Source organism: Rousettus aegyptiacus, unplaced genomic scaffold, assembly GCF_014176215.1.
Source record: "Rousettus aegyptiacus isolate mRouAeg1 unplaced genomic scaffold, mRouAeg1.p scaffold_m13_p_1, whole genome shotgun sequence".
Classification (NCBI taxonomy): domain Eukaryota; kingdom Metazoa; phylum Chordata; class Mammalia; order Chiroptera; family Pteropodidae; genus Rousettus; species Rousettus aegyptiacus.
Genome location: NW_023416284.1, coordinates 104,449,078 through 104,468,918, shown reverse-complemented (window position 1 = coordinate 104,468,918; position 19,841 = coordinate 104,449,078).

The following is a 19,841-nucleotide window of genomic DNA, read 5'->3' as shown; positions in this document are numbered from 1 at the left end:
AATTCTTGGCCTGAATTTTAAAAAAATTGCAATAAGACTTCAAGCCATCAGATTATTGTATAATGGGGCAAGTTAGAATATTCAGCTTCTATTTCTGACAAAAATTCACAGAACGGATGATGGTTCAGTTCACAGAAGTGAATGAAGTTCACAGTTGACACTGCTAGTTCAGTAACATGGCAAATTAAAATATTTCTGTGGAACACTTGTTGATGAAAAAATACAATGAACAACCACAAGCTTTAAACATCTTATATTTATATAAGCTTTGTAAATTTGTCAAACTAAACACTTTTCTGCTCCAAACCTATTTTTACTACTATCAACTGCAGCAATACTTTAGCTTGTGGCCAATTAGTGTTTTCTTAATTTCTTCAAAATATTCTCATCTGTAGTTGTTCCAACCACTTTATTCACAGAGGTTAATTTTTCAGTCACTTTAAACTCAGAATAAACCTCTGAGTAGTATAAGGTAATATTTCTTAATTTGTCAAGAGCTAAGGAAGAGCACTCAGAACCATTTTCCTTTTTAAGAAATTGACTATTTGAAATTTCTCCTAATATCTTCAATTCTTTCTCATAGAAAGGCTAACAGTTGTAAACAAGTCTCTTAACACATTTCTGTTGCAATCACTATTGCGATTAGTACTTAATCTGGTAACATCAACATATATTGTAATCTTTTAGCACTGCTATAGTGCCATTGCATGATAAATACAATGCTTGGTGACCTAATTCAATGACAAAACACTTCACTGTGCCTTTAAAGCACAAAGTCCACTTTTCTTGTTTTTACATGATGGGTGTGCAGTGGAAATTTAAAAAAAAGTCCTAACATGATAATATGAACAGCATTTGAAGAGCTGCCAAGTTATAAATATGTTATTGTGATTTCTGCATTGAACAGCTGAGAAAAGTAATGAGTAATACCGCATATGGTCTCTGTTGCATGTACTCAGCTCTGCTGTCGTAATACAAATGCACCCATAGACAAAGCATAAATAATGAGCATGGCTGTTTCAATAAAACTTTATTGGTAGACATTGAAATTTGAATTTTATTTAATTTGTTTTATCATTCTTTGTCAAGAATGCAAAACTGTTCCCTAAATATGTGAAAGTATTCAGTTAGTTTAGAAGAATTGAAGGTGTGACTATATTTTAAAGATATTGAGTACAATATCGGGTAATTTGTTAGAAAGTAAATCAAGGCTCTGAAGTGTTAAATAATTAGTACAAATTAGGCAAACAGTAACAATGGAGGCTAGAAACCATGATTTCAAATTTTCAATATAGGTACAATCTGGACTTTATATTTACAGTAATGAATACAGATTTTTATTTGCTTTATAATTTTTCTTACTTTTTTCCTAAAATTCATTATAAAGATACAATTGTCCAAAATAATATACATTTTATATAGCAATAGTAATAATAAGGCAAACACCAGTATATCTACTCTTAAGCCTTAAAAAAGGCAAGTGATAACAACATACCTGACTTTTTTGTTAACTTAAATGGAATGCTTTCAACATTTCATAATTTTCTGTGATGTTTACTGTAACTCCTTTTTTTCCCCCCTAAACATAGATTTCCTTTCTCAGGTTAAAGAAGTTCCCTAATTCTTAGTTTCCCTAAAGATTCTCTGGAACACTTTTTTTCAGTCTTCCGGTCTAGAGCTGAGGCTTTGCTCATCCTGCCCTGCTGCCCACCTCCTGCGACTGTGCTGTGCCTGTACAGGCCTGTGTCTGGGGTCAAGTGATGGGAGGACAGATAAAAGAGGCTTGCTTGCCCTATCCTCTTATGATCATCACTACTTTGATGGAAGAGAAAGGTTCCCTTTTTTCACGTTTTAGGCACCTCTGGCACTGGTTATTTCCAGTGGTGCTTTTGTTTCTACCACTGCAGTGGGATTGCCTGATGACTAGAGTATGAGAGAACAGAGAACGATAGAAAGATCCTCCTCCCCACACCCAACTCCAGTTTCTCTGAGTGTTATGAGACTCCTTTCCCATTCTTCAATACAGAACTTGAAGATTTTTGGAACTCTCTCTCTGTTCTCCCAGGTACTTGTACTTCTGCGTTCTAAGCTATCTTGGGTGATACCTTGGGACAAAAAGGAGGAAAACTCACCATAAATTTGGTGGTATTTCAAATATTGGTCATCTTTTCCAATCCAGCTGCTATCATCTACTCTTCAGAGTCCATTCATCCTGTCCAGTTTTTATTGCTGTATTCAGTGGAGAGACAGGGTGTAGCAGTGTGCCTATTCCTTCTTATCCAGAATTGCAACGGGCAAGCTGAATTTATTTTTTCACCTCACCCAGAGTGAAAATCTAGACCTTCCATTTACCCTCTTCTTCTGTGAGCCGGTGTTTAGCTAGTGGACCTTGAGAACCTACTGCCCTTTCCTTCAGGGATTCTTCTTTTATGCGGAAGTGTTCATCTTGGTCTTCTACCCTTCTTAGTCTCAAAGCTTTATCTCTTGCTTCCAGTTCTCAGGCCCAGGGAAAATGCCTAGTTTGATGTTCTGTGTCACTCTTTGGGTTCAATTCTTCCTTTCTGTTTCTTACCTTTGAGGATATTCCTTATTTTAAAGTAAATTCAGTCATGCATTTAAAAAAAGATTGTTTTTATTATTTTATATAGCATTAATGTGGAGGGTTTTTTTTTTATATATATACCTATAGCCACCACACTACCTTGCTATAGAAGTTTTGATCGATTTTTCTTAAAATAAAATTGATTGGTGATTTTCATGTGATGTGGATACTGTTCTAGGGAATATTAACCTCCAATAATAGTATCTTTATGAATTAAGGACAATAGTATCTTTATGAATTAAGGACTCATCAGCTTTCTTTTTATATATAATGTTTTGTCACTTTTTTATTTATCTCTCTGGCATTTTTTTCTAGGATATTTTGGAAACTTTTAAGACAAGAAGTCAAACTGACTTAGTAATCTATGATATAAATCTATAAATTTGTGATAATCAAACTTAAGGAAGCAGAGTATTTTGAGAAAAAATTCTCTCTGAAATTGAGCCTATGATCGTGACATAGTACAAAAGGCATGTCTTCCAGATTTTAAAATTTGGGGTTGATTTGTTGAAGGATATTACATGGGAAAAGGTGGTTATTTTCTATTATGCCTGAAGGGTAGCAGTACATTTCAGTTCCCTAATAAGAGCCAGTGATACTCAGTGTGATTTACAAGAAGTATATTTCAGGAATGGTGAAATACATAAAGACAGCATTTTTCAGGACAACTCTATCATAGCAATATGACTCCCTCTGGCAAAATTTCTTTTAAAGGCTTATGAGCCTGATAATTCTTCAGTAAGAGGATTCCACTGAATAGGGGATTAGGTATATCTAGAAAGCCCAAAGGGGCAAGTGGAGAATAAGATGTAATTTTAGGGTTTTAAATTAGGTTTTATAGTCAGTAGGATAATTGGATACAGTATTCTCTGAACACTGCAAAGTTAAAGTTTGTGGCTTCAAAAAATATCTGTATAGTGATTAGGCTCTCTTTGGGGCAGAATGTCATGGCTGTAGATGCATGTACAGCAGTAGATGCATGACTGGAGAGAGAAATTGAAGTTTATGGGTGTGTTGTGGTCCAGTAGGCAGTTTAGAGTTATTGCACTAACTCTTCCAGCTTGCCTTCTCTTTGTAGAGGACTCAGAATCCCTTGGTACATTAGGCTTTCTAAGTAACGTTTGATCCTCATGAGAGCAAACTCTCTATTCTCCCTACACAAGGAGGGTGAACTTACCTGAGTGGTTGAAAGTAAATGTCGATAGCCACTTTGTTATCTGGATTAGGGATACTTATCAGAGCAAAGAATGATATGGATATGGAGCAAAGTATGTGTCCTTAGGTCTAAAGTGATAATCAAGCCTATGCTGGACATGTCAGAGAGTAATTGTTGACCCAATTTTATTCGATTTGGAGATGAAGACAGCCTTGTACTTGGATGGATCTTTGTTATGCATTTTAGATTGAGGTCTGTAAACTGCCATGAAACAGCACTTCCATGATTGTGTATAGTGGCTCAATTATCTGTTTGGCTTCCCTTAAGCCATAGCAATAAACATGCACTAAGCCAATGAATGTTGGAAAATTCCCTCTAGGCTTTCTCATTAGTCAAACTAGAAATTCAAACATTGTACAAAGTACATGAGTCATGTGACTCAATTATCCATTACTGCATTTTTCTGCCCAAATCAATCAACACTTTTCAAATTTCTCTCCCACAGGTCTTCTGAAAACAAATCATTGACAGAATGACTATTCACTGCTATCTCTTTTAGTAGACACAGGAAGTTCAAATTGTTTTCTACCATTACTGTTCCTGCAATCCACATGACATTGTTTCTACTGGCATTAACTTCTGGTGTAGCAAATGATGCTCTCAATTCATGTGCTAAAGTAGTTGTGTGAGAAGAGGTTTGTAAAATGGTGTCTGGTATTGGCCGAATGCCCAAACCTCCTTTACAAATCAAGACACAGCTTTTAAGCGATATCTGCCCTTACCAAATGTTTCCTATTTTCTTCTCTCATATCTACTCTCTAGTTAGAAGTTTATAAGCAGGAGTTATAGACCCTAAATTACCCTTTACTACTCTTCTTTCTGTATTTAATCTAAAGAGAAAAATTGAAGAGGGACATGTACAAAGTTGCAGTAGATGGTGTGGCAGACAGAACTTAAAGTGACCTCCCCCCCCCCCCCATTACTCTTGCATGCTTTTTTATAATTTGTGGGCAGGGCCTCTGACTTGCTGCTAATCAGTAAAATATGGCAAAAGTGATGGGATGTCACCTCTTTGATTATGCTATATTATATAGCAAAGGTGTATAATCAAGGTCCCAAATCAATGATTTTGAAATAATCAGTAGAGAGATTAACAGGTGAAATCAGGTGAGAGCCCTTGAAAAGGAGACTGAATAACGAACTCCCCTGGTAGCCTCAAAGAAGCAAGCAGCTAAGACGTGAACTGCCTCTGAAGAGGGCCATGTGTCAGGGAACTGAAAGTGACCTCTAGGAGCTGAGAGCCTCAGTGCTACGATTGTAAGGAACTGAATTCTGCCAACATCGTGGATTTGAAAGTGGGCCCAAACCTCAGATGAGGATGCAGCTCTGACTCAGACCTTGATTGTAGCCAGGGAGACCTGCAGCAGAGGACCCAGTTAAGCTGTTCCAGACTCCTGACTCACAGAAACTGTGAGATAATAAATGTATGTTTTAAGTTGCTAATTTTGTGGTAATTTCTTACATCCCAACAAATAAACAAAGCATAATACAGAAATAATATATGAGGTTTAGGATTTTATGATTATGGATCTGTACCCAATGAGAAGTGAGCCTTAACTTTCTGCTCACATAAAACATGAAGGACTTCCTTCTGAACATTTGCTCCTGTGATGGGATTTGTGGACAAGTGGGCTCAAAGGAAAAATATGCCATTTACAAGCCAAATGATTTGAGCAAGTTTTTAAACTCGTTTTAACATGTCTCCTTATTAGAAAACAATAATAATAATAATAATAACTTTGTTGTATTGTTTTGGGGTAAAGGTAATATATGTAAAGTACCTCGCAAATAGTTGATGTTCTAAAAAACTCTTTCTACCAGCTATTCTTTACACTTGTAATGCTTCTCTCTCTTTCGTGTGCATATTTAAATCTCACATGTACTTGTAGACTCAGCTCCCATTGTTTTCTGATTATATTTTGCCAGTCCATGAACTAGACTGAAAGCTCCTGGAAAACGGAAGCATATTGTACTCTTTGTGAGCTCCTATTATAAAGCACAATCCTTGGGATCACATAGATGTGACTATAACTTTCAAGTTCAGATATATCTCCTCCTTCAAACTCACATGTGTTTGTTACCTGTACCACTTATTTGGCAATTAAGGACTACTTTTTCTATTCTTTAAGTGTTAATTCTACTCTTGTTATTTGAATTGTTACATGAGGTCTCAGCTCATGAATAGATTGTAAACTCCTGTAGGGTAGAAATCAAGCATATTATAACTTTATATCCCATATTTTGCCTATAACAATGAAAACATATATAGCATTCGATAAAATTTAAGATTGAGGGACTTGAGTGGCGATATTAAATATCTATGGATTAAAGTAATTTGAACTTTTATATAGTGTCTAAATACTTTGGAGTTATAATACTTTCTTTTATTAAGTAGGTTCATTTTGCCCCCCCCCCCCCCGCTTTTTTTTTTTTTGAAATACTGAAGTTTAGTTTCACTTCTGCAACAGGAACCAAACAATTTTATAGTATTATAAGGCGTGAAATCTAGCTTGGAGATTTTCATAAAAAATTAGTCTTGGAGAACTTGTTGAATTTGCTTTTTAATTAGAATCCATCTTATTTGCATTTTACTGCAGATTAATTTTAAACTATTTTAGGATTAAATAAATAAGAATGTTCTTGAAATCAAGAAACCCGCTTAACCATAAGAAACAACTATTTCTCAATGTGAATGGAGAAACAAAATAGTAATTTTACCTGAGGTCACTAAGAGGTTAGCTAAGAAAAAATAAAAAAGAAAGCTTCAGGAGAACATTATTAATTTATAGTAAAGCTACAATCAAGAACGCATGTTAGTTTAACTATTGATGAAGAAAGCTCGCAGCTTAGATTTTCTAACTAAAGAGATGTTACCAAAAAGTATAGAAGTCAAAGGTAGGATTTGTCTTCATGATTCATCTTTAATTATTGTGCAATATTTTGTTTTCTTATTGTTATAGTATTTAGACTTCTTTACAAATAGTATATTACTTCTTCATATATTTTGTTGGAAAGCTATTAAAGTTTAATAAACTTTTCTCTTTGTTAATTTTATATAAAAATTTATTTTCACATATTACTTTGTCTAAATGTCTTCCTTCTTTTGACTTATCAACTATTTACCTTCATGTTCCTTCTTCTTTGCCACCGTCATGATCTATATTAATTACATTTTTTTCATTCTCAATTTTATCAACTGCATTTCAATAAACATTTTGGTTTTTATTACATTTTATTCTATAGCTAAATTATAACAGATCTATTTTCACATAAGTAGATTGAAGTTATAAGAAAATCCAGTTTCATAGTTTCACAGCATACAGTTTGTCCAGCTGCTTAATTTTTTCAGCAGTAGTGCCATGGCTAATGGTGTTTTTAAATACACAGATGCACATAAAACACAAACACACACATACACAAAGTTAACAAAACTTAGCTAATAAAAACATAATGTGGAATTGGATAAGTTAAGTAATTACATAGCATAAAAAAGTCTCTATAAAATCTCTGAAATTCTTTATAACATACAGCTCTGTATTTTTCTTAGTTTTAACTCTTTATGTATTAATGTCCAGAAAAAGTACCAAAACTAAGATACAATAACAGCAATGATTTTATCCAGATTTGTTAGGGAGCAAATATATGTTTTTCTCTTTGTCCTATAGGCATTTCATACAAAGTGATCATTTCATTCAACTTATTTCAATACTGTCATGTCCCTTTTGGTGTCCAATTTTAATTTTTTCCTCTAAAATGGATATGAGGTAACATTTCTGGAGAAAGCAAAGCCCATATACATTCAGCATACTGGTACCTTTAAAAATAAATCATGTTCTTATTGCAGAGAACAGATTGACACTCTTTAGATTATAGAAAAGCCAATTTCAACTTTTTCAGTATGAATGTCAAAGTATCATAAGTCTATGGTCAATTCTAAAAAAACCTACAAATATATTTAAAATTTATTAAATGATTTATATCTTATAACATTCTTGGCTGGCTTATATTACTAGCTCTATTTTGCAGACATTAATCTTAGATTAATCTTAGATGAGGGACTTCACTCCATTATATCTTGCTATATCTTAATAGTAGCTTGTGACTGAAACATTTTTAAGTTTTTAATTTCTTTATATTTTCATTTTTCTCTTTCATGATTCAAGTAAGTACTAAGTTCTGAGTTTCCTTCACTTCACCCAAAACTGCCAAACTATTTTTTGAAGTGGATGTTCCATTTTGCATTCCTACCAACAATGTCTTAAAGTTTTAGTTAGCCTTCATCTTCACCAAAAATTGGTATTATAATTTTTTGTTTATAATTTGAGGCATTCTAATATATGTGTTGTGGTATCTCATTGTGATTTTAATCTTTATTTCCCTCATAACTAATGGTGTCGAACATCTTTTTGTGTTCTTATTAACATTAAATATACTTTCAGAAGGTTGTTTTTAAAATTCTTTTGGATTTTTTGCCTTAGACGATCATGTAATGTAAAAAAAAAAAAAGGACAGATTTATCACTTCCTCTTCAATATGCATGCCTTTTATTAACTTTTCTTGCCTTAATGAACTGGCCATGGCTTCTAGTATGACAATGACTGGAAAGATTGAGGGTCAACATCCTTGTCCTCTTCCCAATCTTAGGGAGAAAGCATTCAGTATTACAGCATAGCATTCCTCTCTTCTTGAGAGTTTTTTCATGAATTCCTCATAGATGCTGACTTTTGTAAAATGCCCTTTCTGCTTTTTCCTGATGTGATTTTTCTTCTTTCATATATTAATACAGTAAATTGTATTTTTGATTTACAAATGTTGGAGTAACTTGCATTCCTAGGATAGAGACCATTCAGCCATGATGTTTTTAATTTCTCTGCATTGTTGGATTTAATTTGACTATATTTGTTGAGGATTTTTACATATGAGTTTATGAATGACATTCGTCTGTAGTTTTATTTTCATCTGGCTTTGGTGTCAGGGTAATCTTTGCCTCAAAAATGAGTTGGAAAGTGCTCCCTCCTTTTCTCTTTTCTGGAATTTATTATTTGAAGTATTATTTCCTCAAATGTCTTGTCTGACTCACCATTGGAATAATCTGGGCCTGGAGTTTTTTTGTGGAAAGTTCTTTACTACCAATTCAATTTATTTCATAGACATAAAAAAAATTAATTATCTATTTCCTTATAACTGTGCTTTGATAATTTGAGATTTTAAAGGATTTTGTACATTTCATTTAGGTTATTGAATTTGTGAGTATCATGATACTCAGACTATTTATTCCCTTATTGTTCTGTTAATGTCTGTGTGGTGTATAGTGACAGTCACTTTTTTGTTTCTAATATTGGTAATTTGTGTCTTTTCATTGTTTTCATGGCTACTCTTGCTGGAGTAGCAATTTTAAATAAATTAAAATAAATTTGATGCCCTTCTGTCACCATGCGTAGTTATTACAATATTACTGGCTATATTCTTTGTGCTCTACTTTCTATCTCCATGACTTTTTGTAACTACCAATTTGTACTTCTTAATCCCTTCTCTCTCTTTCACCAACACTCCCTGACACCCCCATCTGATAACCCTTAAAATGTTCTCTGTATCTATAAGTTTGTTTCTGTTTGTTTATTTTATTCTTTAGATGCATATATGTACAACCATATGGCATTTGTCTTCCCCTATATGACTTACTCCATAGCACACTGTCCTCTAGGTACATCATGAAAAATCATTTTCCATCCCATTTTTTAGTCTATGTGTGTCTTTTAATCTGAAGCAAGTCTTTTATAGACAGCATATGTAAGGGGCTTGCTTTCTTATCCATTCAGCCACTCTATCTTTTGATTGGCTCATTTGACTCTTTTTCATTTGAAATATTTGTTGATAGATGTGTAGTTATTGTCATTCTTCATTTAGACTTTTGATACATATTTTTTTCTTCTGAAAGAATTCTCTCCAGCATTTCTTGTAATGCTGGTTTGGTAGTGATGAATTTCTTTAGCTTGATTTTCTTTTTTCTTTTTGCCTGGGAAGTTCTTTATCTGTCCTTTGATTCTAAATGACAACTATGCTGGGTAATCTTGGTTGTAGGTCCTGGATTTTCATCACTTTAAATATTTGTGCCAAGCCATTCTTGCCTGTAAACTTTTTGTTGAGAAATTGGTTGACAGTCTTATGGGCATTCCCTTGTATGTAACTGACTGCTTTTCTCTTGCTGCTTTTAAGATTCTCTCTTTGAATTTAATCTTTGGCATTTTAATTATGATGTGTCTTGGCATGGGCCTCTGGGTTCATCTTGTTTAGACTCTCTGAACTTCCTGGCATTGTATATCTATTTTCTTCACCAGGTTAGAAAAGTTTTCCATCTTTATTTCTTAAAATAGGTTTTCAATTCCTTGCTCTCTCTTCTCCTTCTGGTATTCCTATGATGCAAATGTTGTTATGCTTGATGTTGTCTCAGATGCTTTTTAAACTATCTTTATTATTATTATTATTAGATTCTTTTTTTTCTTGTTGCTGTTCTGATTAGGTATCTTCTGCTACCCCGTCCTCTATGTTGCTGATTTGATCCTCCATTTCATCCACTCTGTTGATGCCTTTTAATGTATTCTTCATCTCAAATATTGTGTTCTTTATTTCTGACTGGCTCCCTATTATGTTTTCCATTTCCATTTTTATGATTTTTATCTCTTTGTTAAAGTTCTCACTGAGTTCACTTACTCTTCCTCTAAGTTCCTTGAGCATCCTTGTAATCAGTGTTTTGAACTCTGCATCTGATACATTACTTGTTACCACTTTGGTGAATTCTTTTTCTGGAGTTTTGTTCTGTTCTTTCAAGGATGACATGCTTCTTTGTTTCCCCATTTTGGATACCTTCCTATGTCTGTTTCTATATATTAGGTAAGGCTCCTAAATCTCCCCATCTTAGTATAGTGGTTTTATGTAGTAGGGTGCTGTGGGGCTCTTGACACACACCTGAGGCCAAGGTCCAGCCTCAGGCCAAGTTTAGTCACAGCCTGTGCACCTCCAGAGGTACCTAGTAAGAGTCACCAAACAATCCACATATGGCTGACAACAGTGTTGGGCTTACAGGTGCCTCAAGGGTCAAAGTCAGAAACAGGACTGGCTGCCACTGGTGTGGGGCTTGGGACTGCTCAGCAAGAGGTACTTTGCATGCAGAGGCCAGAAGCTACTTCTCTGGGTTTTGCGAGCCTTTGAGAGATTTTATGAAAGTTCGCAGCAGGAGCTAAGATAGCCCATCTGTATGGAATAAATCACTGGAAACAGCATGGGTGAACCCACAAGTTGAGACAGGCAGAGTCTCAGGGAACCCCCTGGGTGGAGCGACCAGGTTGACAGTGCCTGCATCTGCAGGCTGGCAAGGGGTTGGGCTCAACAAAGGAACAATGGCTTCTGTCTGCATTTCTGTTTGGGAGCAAGCCACCCCTCCAGCCCTCGCCCTGAAGTCCGATAGCTCAGCACCTCCCCATATGTCCTTGGCTTCCCTTGAGCAGCTGCCCCAGAACTGGAGCACAGAGCAAGCAAATCCATCAGCAAGCAGGTCTGGGTGTGGGCCCTTTAAGAGGAAGGGCTTCGCTTCCCGCAGCCCTCCATTTTATTCAGCTGCAGCCTCCGCTTAGTTTCACCGCCAGAGGTAATGGGGTTTTTTCTTCCCAGCACTGGAACCCTGGACTAAGAAGCCCAGTGTGTGGCTGAGACCCCACACTCCACAGGTAGGAGAGGTGACTCTGCAGCCAAGACAGCCCTCCTGATTCTCAATTGCCATTCCTGGTTGTGACACGTCTCCATCTCACATCTCCGCCCCTCCTGCCATATCGATGTGACCAGTTATTTGAGGTGAACTGGTTGTAGGGCTTCTTCAGCCAGATCTCTGGTGACTCCATGTACTGGTTTCTCTGTAGTATTGTTATAATTTTGATGTGGTTGCCAGAGGAAGTGTGTACAGCCTTTACCTTTTATGCCATCTTGAATGGAGAACTTATTGCTCTTCTGAAAGAACCAGCTCTTGATTTTATGGATTTTCTCTATGGTTTCTGTTTTCTATTTAATATATTTATTTAATATTTGTTATTATTATCGCTATTACTACTACTGTTAGTATTCTTATTCTGCTTGATTTGGGTTTTATTTACTCTTCTTTTCCTAGTTTATTAATGTGGAATCTTAGATTGTTTGAGACCTCGATTTTTATTAATATGAATATTTAATGCTATAAAATTCTAAGTACATCTCTGTTTTCCATAAATTTTGATATGTTGTGTTTTTTATTTTTATTCAGTTAAAAATATTTTCTAATTTCCATGAATACTTTATCTTTCGACAGTAGGTTATTTAAAAGTTTTTTTTTAATTTTAAATATTTGAGAATGTTCTCAATATCTTTCTGTAATTTTTTTAAATTTTAATATGGCCAGAGAATATACATTGCTTGATTTCACTTATTTTGTCTCTGTTGAAGTTTGTTTTTAAGCAAACCGAAATATTCCATGTGTACTTCAAAAGAATGTTGAATTCTTCTCTTGTTTGCTCTAAGAATTACAATGTTTATTCTAAAACATGTTAAAATTACAGAGGACAAGATAAACTCATAATTGTGCATTATGAAGTCCGTGAGAAACTGGAAACTGGAAAACAGGGAAATGGGCTAATATCACAGAACTGACTTTATGTTGATAAGAGTATTAGGCTTCATCATATGTTATAACAGTGAAGAAGTATTGGCACTACAGTCTGGCAGTTAGCTCACTTTTCATGATTCATATTTCAAAACAAATTGTAAGCTAAGTGAAGAGACAATGTGGCTCAGAATCTAGAGATTACTAAGAGCTGAATTCATATGTCTTGGATTATTTTTCCAAGTTCAGTAGACATTGAATTTCCCTTACTGATTAATGGTATTCCTTCCTAACACATACTAATAGGGGTTGCAGTCTAATCCAGTGCTTCTTCACAGACACCTGAAATAGTTTTCTACCAAGGTGTAAACACTACTTTACTAATTCTGTATATGTTGACTTGTAATGTGATTTCAGCAAAATTGACCTGATTCAATATTAAAGTATGTAGCTAGATATATGATAGAGTATGAAGCCTCTAAATGTTCACCTGCCTCCCCCTCAACCTGCGTATATAGAAACGAACGCCCATTTATGTTTGAATTCCTCTAGGACACATGTGCCTCATCTGGCAGAAGGTAAAATTTTTCTGAAATCAAAGCCAGAACATGAGAGGAAAGAAAATTGAATTGTTAAACTGTTAAAAACATCAATGACATCAAAAGTAAATTGTTTTCCTCATCTACAAAAACATGGGCTAGATGACCCATAAGGTTTTTTCTGATCCTGACACTTTATGTTGCTAAAACACAATATAGAGCTTGCACATTTGTAATTTGAAACCAGAAAGCTTTTAAGCTAGGGGAAGTGTCCTGGAAATATAGGACTTGGTAGAGTGCTAAAACGAAAGAAGGTAGGTAGTGATGGAACACAAGAAGTCAGTAAAAGCTCAAGGAATTGTATGTGTATAAAACTGGGATACTAAAAATAAGGACAAGGCAACATTAAAAACAAAAAATTGTGGATGTGGTTCTATAGTGTGGCAGTTAACGTGTCCGCTTTACATGCAGAAGGTCCTGGGTTCACGTCCCAGAGGAGCTACAGTCCATGGTCTCTGGCCATATTACCCTGAACAAGCCGGATGTCTGATCTCATGAAACTAAGCAGGGTCATGCCTGGTTAGTACTTGGATGGGAGACCACCTAGGAAGACCAGGTGCTGTAGGCATAAATAATAAGAAAACAACAACAAAAAAAATTGCACATGTGACTAGAAAAATCAACTAAATTGTCTATATATACTAATAGATGTAATCAAATATACCATATATTTAAAAACATCAATTATATTACTACCAAATACATAAATTCTCATTAAAGTATTCTAAAAGAAGCTAATGGAATATATTTTCAAGCAAAAATAAGATAGTCTTTCTATACTGAGACAAATATATATTTTATACTGTGCAGTCTTCTGGAAGAAATTTGAGCTAAATTTGAGAAATTATGCAAACATTTCCTTGGCTCTATCTTAGTCATTATTATTTTTATTTTTATTTTTTTTTACTGAAGTTTTCCAGAGCACGCTTTTACTCTATAGATCCTTGCATATTTGTCATTAGGTAGTTTACCAACTCATTTATCATTTTATAGCAATATACTGTAGTTCTTTCTTTATTAACTTAAGCCAAAAGCATCCATTTTCATTGTTATAAGGAGCCTTAGATTCCAGAGTCTGATGAATCATGAGATTTCTCTCATTGGAGTTATAGGTTACTACCTTGTCAGGTAGCCCAAATGGCCTCTTGATAAAACAGGTAACTTGTTACATTGATCTTAAGAGTTAATCATATTCTGGGTCTGGGATATTTTGAGTATCTATTCTAGGTTTTAGCTAACTGTTACAGAAACTTTGAAGGCTTAGCAGACAGGTATTGTATTGACTATTTCATATACTATCTATGAGAAATTTGGGAAATATTTCTTAATGAAATACTTTAATAAAAAATCATCTTTGGAATATCTGTACATTTTTGAGAAACACTACAAATAATAAAAATTACTTTTAGTGGTTAAGAGACATTTTTAGGCATTAATCTAAGATTAAAAGATCTACACTGTGAGCCTGCAAGGTGGTGATAAATGTATTTACTGCAAAGTCTATTAATAGCTTTGATATGGCTTATTAAGACAACTGGGAAATGGAAACTTAATTAGCTGACTCAATTTAAGAGAGATATTCAAGTGCAATCCCCAAAAATGTTAACTTCAAAAAGTTTCTGTTGGAGCCCAAGATTTAGCCGAGGTACATTTTATGACAATTATCTCAGAAAATATAAGCAAAATCACAGTTCATAGATAATTTCTACTGCTGGTTTCTGGACCCTGCTATAATTAGTTTTTCTACAAGATCAGAGTGGGCGTGAGGATTGTGTGTAAGTCTACCTAGTCTGAAGAGATGTAGCTCTCTGCAATGTGAAGGCTCTCACAGATGGTTTAGCATGAGGAAGGGTCAATGCTTTCTCCCTGATCAATATTTTCTGCAGTTCTGTGTTGGAGAGACATGGAACTGGAAGAGAGATTGGGTCCTTAGGAAGGAATAATGCAGGTTTTCTATTTCAGGCTAGGGCAGAAAGTCATCAGGGAATGTTGAGCAATGGTGTTGAACAGGTAATTGGGACAAGATCATGAAGCACCTTGAATGCATACTAAGGAGTTTGGGAGAAACACATCATAGTATGAGGAACTTGAGAATTTGAGACCTTTTTTAAAAACTACTTAACAAAAAATGCCTCTTCATATTAAAAAATCCATTTTCTTTTTAGCGACTTTGAAAAGTACACTATTAGTAGTGGGGAACTTTCTTACTCCTAATGATTCCTCCTGAAGAAGCTGAAATGGTGAAACTGTATTTCGCCCTACCTTTTCACCACTTACTTTACTCCAGTTGAAAGAAGTGGCTTAATGTGGGCAAATTTTCAAAAAAGTTAAACCAGGACAGAGTATCCTCTACCTTTTCATGCAGGAAGTCTGAAACTGTCCACTTTGTGGAAAAGCTGTTCAGTTCTCACATTAAACTCTCCATTTTAATTTAGTCTTTATGAATTATTGCAGTGGTATTTTGGCCTCCACCAGATTCCTTTTCTCTTATTTGTTAATTTGTTCAGAATTTGAAAAGAGAACAAATATGCTATTTATTGGGTCTCCTGGAATACCCCAGTAATAACACCAACTAGAATTTGCAGGGTGGTTCAAGTGTGATATATGTCTTATGCACACTAGAAATGTGCCCAATTCTCCTGTCCTAGTATAATTGTCATTTTACAATTTAAAGATTTTAATTTTAATAAGGGTAAAATCTCCATGACAATTAGAGCAGAATTACAGAATTTTAAGGAATTCATATATAGGTTTTAAAGAAATATACTCTTTTGTAGAATTTTCTGTAACACATAATTCTACCCAAAGCTGAGTCTCACAATTTATACTTAAACAAACATGATCACCTTTGTTGATATTTCCAAGAGTAACAACATCAATTCTACGCAGGTTGCTTTCTTGGAACAAAGGGTATTATTTCTGTTGTTGAAAGATGAAATTGTCTGTGAAGATTTTTTTTTTTCCCCCTGGACTTAAAACTATTTTTTGCTATTAATTTTTTCCAAGTTCAATAAGAACAAGACCTAGGTTGTGTCCATGTAAATGTTACTATCTGCCCATCTCCATTTTAACAAGTATGGGGTGGTAAAGGACATATGGAAATATTAATAGGTACTGTAAAGGCTTTTTAGTCAGTGGTTTTCCAAGTGTGATCATCCTAACAGCAGCTTCAGCACCACCTGGAAAATTGTTAGCAATGCAAATTCTTGGGCCCCTACCCCAGATCTACTGATTTGGAGACTGCAATGGGGCTTATCCATCTTTCATTTTATCAAGCCCTCCAGGTGATTCTGATACATGCTAACATTTGAGAAATACTGCCTTACCTTAGAGAAAACAGCTGTCTGCTGAAATTATCAGCATGGGCGCATCAAGTCTTTTGGGAAACATCCATCTGCTAACCCTGTCTGCTCCTATAAATTTTTTGAATGCAGCAGAGGGCAAACAGCCCATTTCTGAGATTAGCGGTTGTTACATCTTTGGTTGTGAGGAATCACCTGTTCTGAATTGTAACGAAATTTCACAGTTATTTTCTGAATAGCTGCTATGTGCCAGGAAATGTGCTAGGCTCAGTGAATACAGAAGTGAACAAAAAAAAGAAAATATCTTTGCTCTCGTAGGTTGTACTATTTAATGAGAAGGACAATTAAGAAGCAGGCCAATATAAATATATAAACAATGATTGCAGATTGTGATTAGGTTTAGGAGAGAAAGATTAGAGTGTAATTCTATTTACCAAGTATGGTCAAGAAAGGGGCCTGTTATGTTAAGAGCTAGTTAAGAGTATTTGAAAGCCCCTGAGGTAGAAAAGACTTTAACTTTTCTAAAAACTGATGGAAAACCAAGGTTACTAAAACATGATGAGCAATGAGGAGACTGGCATGAGATGGGGTTGGGTTTGCAGGCAGAGACTAATTTATTCAATTCCAAAAGGGTTAATCCATGTACCTCTCCTTGCCCTGTGAATCTCAAACACAGTTCTTTTCTCTTATAATCAGAATCCACTTTCCCAGCTTGAACTTAAGTCTGTAAATATTGATCATTGCCTGTTTCCTACATGGTTCAGTACCGTCTGGACAATGATCTTAGCTTTGCCTTCAAGGTGCTTGTTTCTCAGATATTAGTATAGAATACCATCCTTTCCCAACACCTTTATTTTCTAGAGCTTTTTATTAAAAATTGCCCAACGTAATTATATTAGCTATATATTGCTGCGTAACTTGTTATCCCATAACTCATAAGTTTAAAACAACAAATATTATCTCATAGTTTCTGCAGCGCAATAATACAGGAGTGTCTGCTGGGAAGTTTTGGCTGAGTCTCCGATGAGGTTGCAGTTATCTAAAACCTTGACTGGTCTTGGAGGACCTAATTTTAAGGTCACTTATACAATTGTTTGCAAAAGGTTTCAGTTTCTCACAACAGGGGCCTCTCCATTAGGCTCCTCGTGACATGATATCTGGCTTCCCCAGAAGCAAATGATCCCAGATATAGAAGAACCAAGATAGAAGCCATGATATCTTTTATAATCTGATTTCAGAAGTGACATATAATCACTTCTACCATATTTTATTGATCACAGTGAACATCACTGGTACAATGTGAGCAGGGATTACACAAGCAGATGAATACCAGGAGACAGGGGTACCATGAATACCAGGAATACAATCCTGGAGATGGCCATCACAGATTTTGAATTAAGATGACTAGTTTTGCGTTTTAGCTCTTTTATTTGTAGTTATATGTATGTATGCATATATGCATGCCCATAAAGAGGTCATTTTTACCTCTTTGCTTTTCATCTATAATTTCTAACTGTGTACTTTTCCAAAAATTTTGCCCACCAATCTGTTTCTTCTTTGGCTGTTTTGTCTTTGACCTGATAATAATCATGTTAGGGCAGCAGTGGCAGCCACTGAGTATGGGGACAGGCCAAAAGCAACACTCAGAAACACCAAGCATTTGAAACCTAAAATGAGTTATAAGGGAAGATTATGTGTGTATTTCCAAAGTATAGTCATGATTCTCCAATAAAGCCATTGTTCTACAGTTGAATTTTAGACTTGGATTTTTTTTGTGTAAATTTTCCAGTTTTAGAAATATTGTACACTAACTTAAATGTTATTTAGTGCATGAGTTTTGCTGAGTCAAGAAGTCTTTAGAAAATAGCTCTCATAGGTTAGAAAATCCTAGATATTAGTGGTACTTAATAGTTAATGAAGTTAACATTATCTTCTAATTTTTATTTTATTTAATTTTCTTTTAAGCATTTGGTGCATTTAATGGGCATTTTTTATCTAAAAATCTGTTTAATAAAAAAATAAAAATAAAACTCCACATAGCCTGTTATTTTTCCTAGTAAAGCAATTCTCAAATCATATCTCCTTCAGTGAGGCTCATGAGACTTTGTTTAACAGACAAATAGAGGAGCGATTGAACTTTTAATTAAAATCACTTAGTTTTATGAAAATTTGAGATAATGAATTTGTGGTATTTTTTGGGGGGTAATAATAACAAAAAGGCAGGAATTATAGGATACTTATTGATAATCTCTTGTTAATTGTATTTATCACTCCAGAGTCTTATTGCTATAACATATATATGAACTAAATTCACTCAATTAACTTACATGTTTTAGGAACCAAATTATTAAGCAAGACAATGTGAAGACTCACTGATAGAGTTTAAATGGCTGTGCTTAAGAGATAACAGTATTTCTTTAGTTAAAATTATTTCTGAAGCTTGAAAGTGACATATATATGGCAAACTTTCCCTGTCAGCAGTATCTTTAAGCAGATGGAGATTAGTTTGTTTAAGAAGTAAAATAACAAAAATATCATTTGGTTTTTATTTATGGTCATTTTATGCTAACTGATATTTGATTCTGAAATACACAAGGAAGTTTTGAAATGTAAAATTAAATTTGATATCATTAAGGGTAGTAAATATTGAGGTGAAGGAAATGAGAGTATATAGAAAAAAATCCCTGAGTTCTTGGTCTACTTCTCTTAAGAATTTTATAACCTATTAGCATTATCTACACAACTGCTTATTTTCTTCAGTAGATTTTGAACTCTCTGGGTGCGGACTGAGCTTTATTTATATTTTATCCACAGTACTGAACACAGTGCATAGAACATACTAAATGCTTTATAAAATAATGATGAATAAGGGAAACTTTCTACAACCCTGGGTCAAGGTAAACTGAAAAACATAGTCTATAAATAGTAAATACTATATGTATACTATATGTATGTATATACTATACTATTTATGATATACTATTAGTATCATAAAATGAGGATTTGAGCCCAACAAAGGCTGGTAAAAATGTATTTCAGATAAGATGTGAGAGATCTATTCAGTCTCAGAAAAGATGTGGCCACAATTAAAACTATATTTCTGTCTACAGAAGGTAGCTGAGATTTTTGGAAAGTGAATGGCACCACGTCAGAGTGTTCTTCTAGCTTCTCCTGAGCTCTAACTATACTTATCCTAGTGATATTAGATATACCCAACCCTTTATACTGGAAAGTCACCAGGTACTCCAGGTGTGCATAAAGGAGTGGTAAAAATAAATATGTTTAGTAAGGTTTCAATAAGATTTTCCAAAATAGCCAAAATATTCACAGCTATACTACACAGGTTGATTAGAATTTCATAAGGTAAAACTAAGAATTCATTTCTACTAATTACGCATTTTAAAGTCTAGGTTTAGTATACAGTATTGAGGATGACAAAGTCACAGTAGAAACTCCATCTGAGATTTAAATGCAAATTAGTAACATGAAATTACAT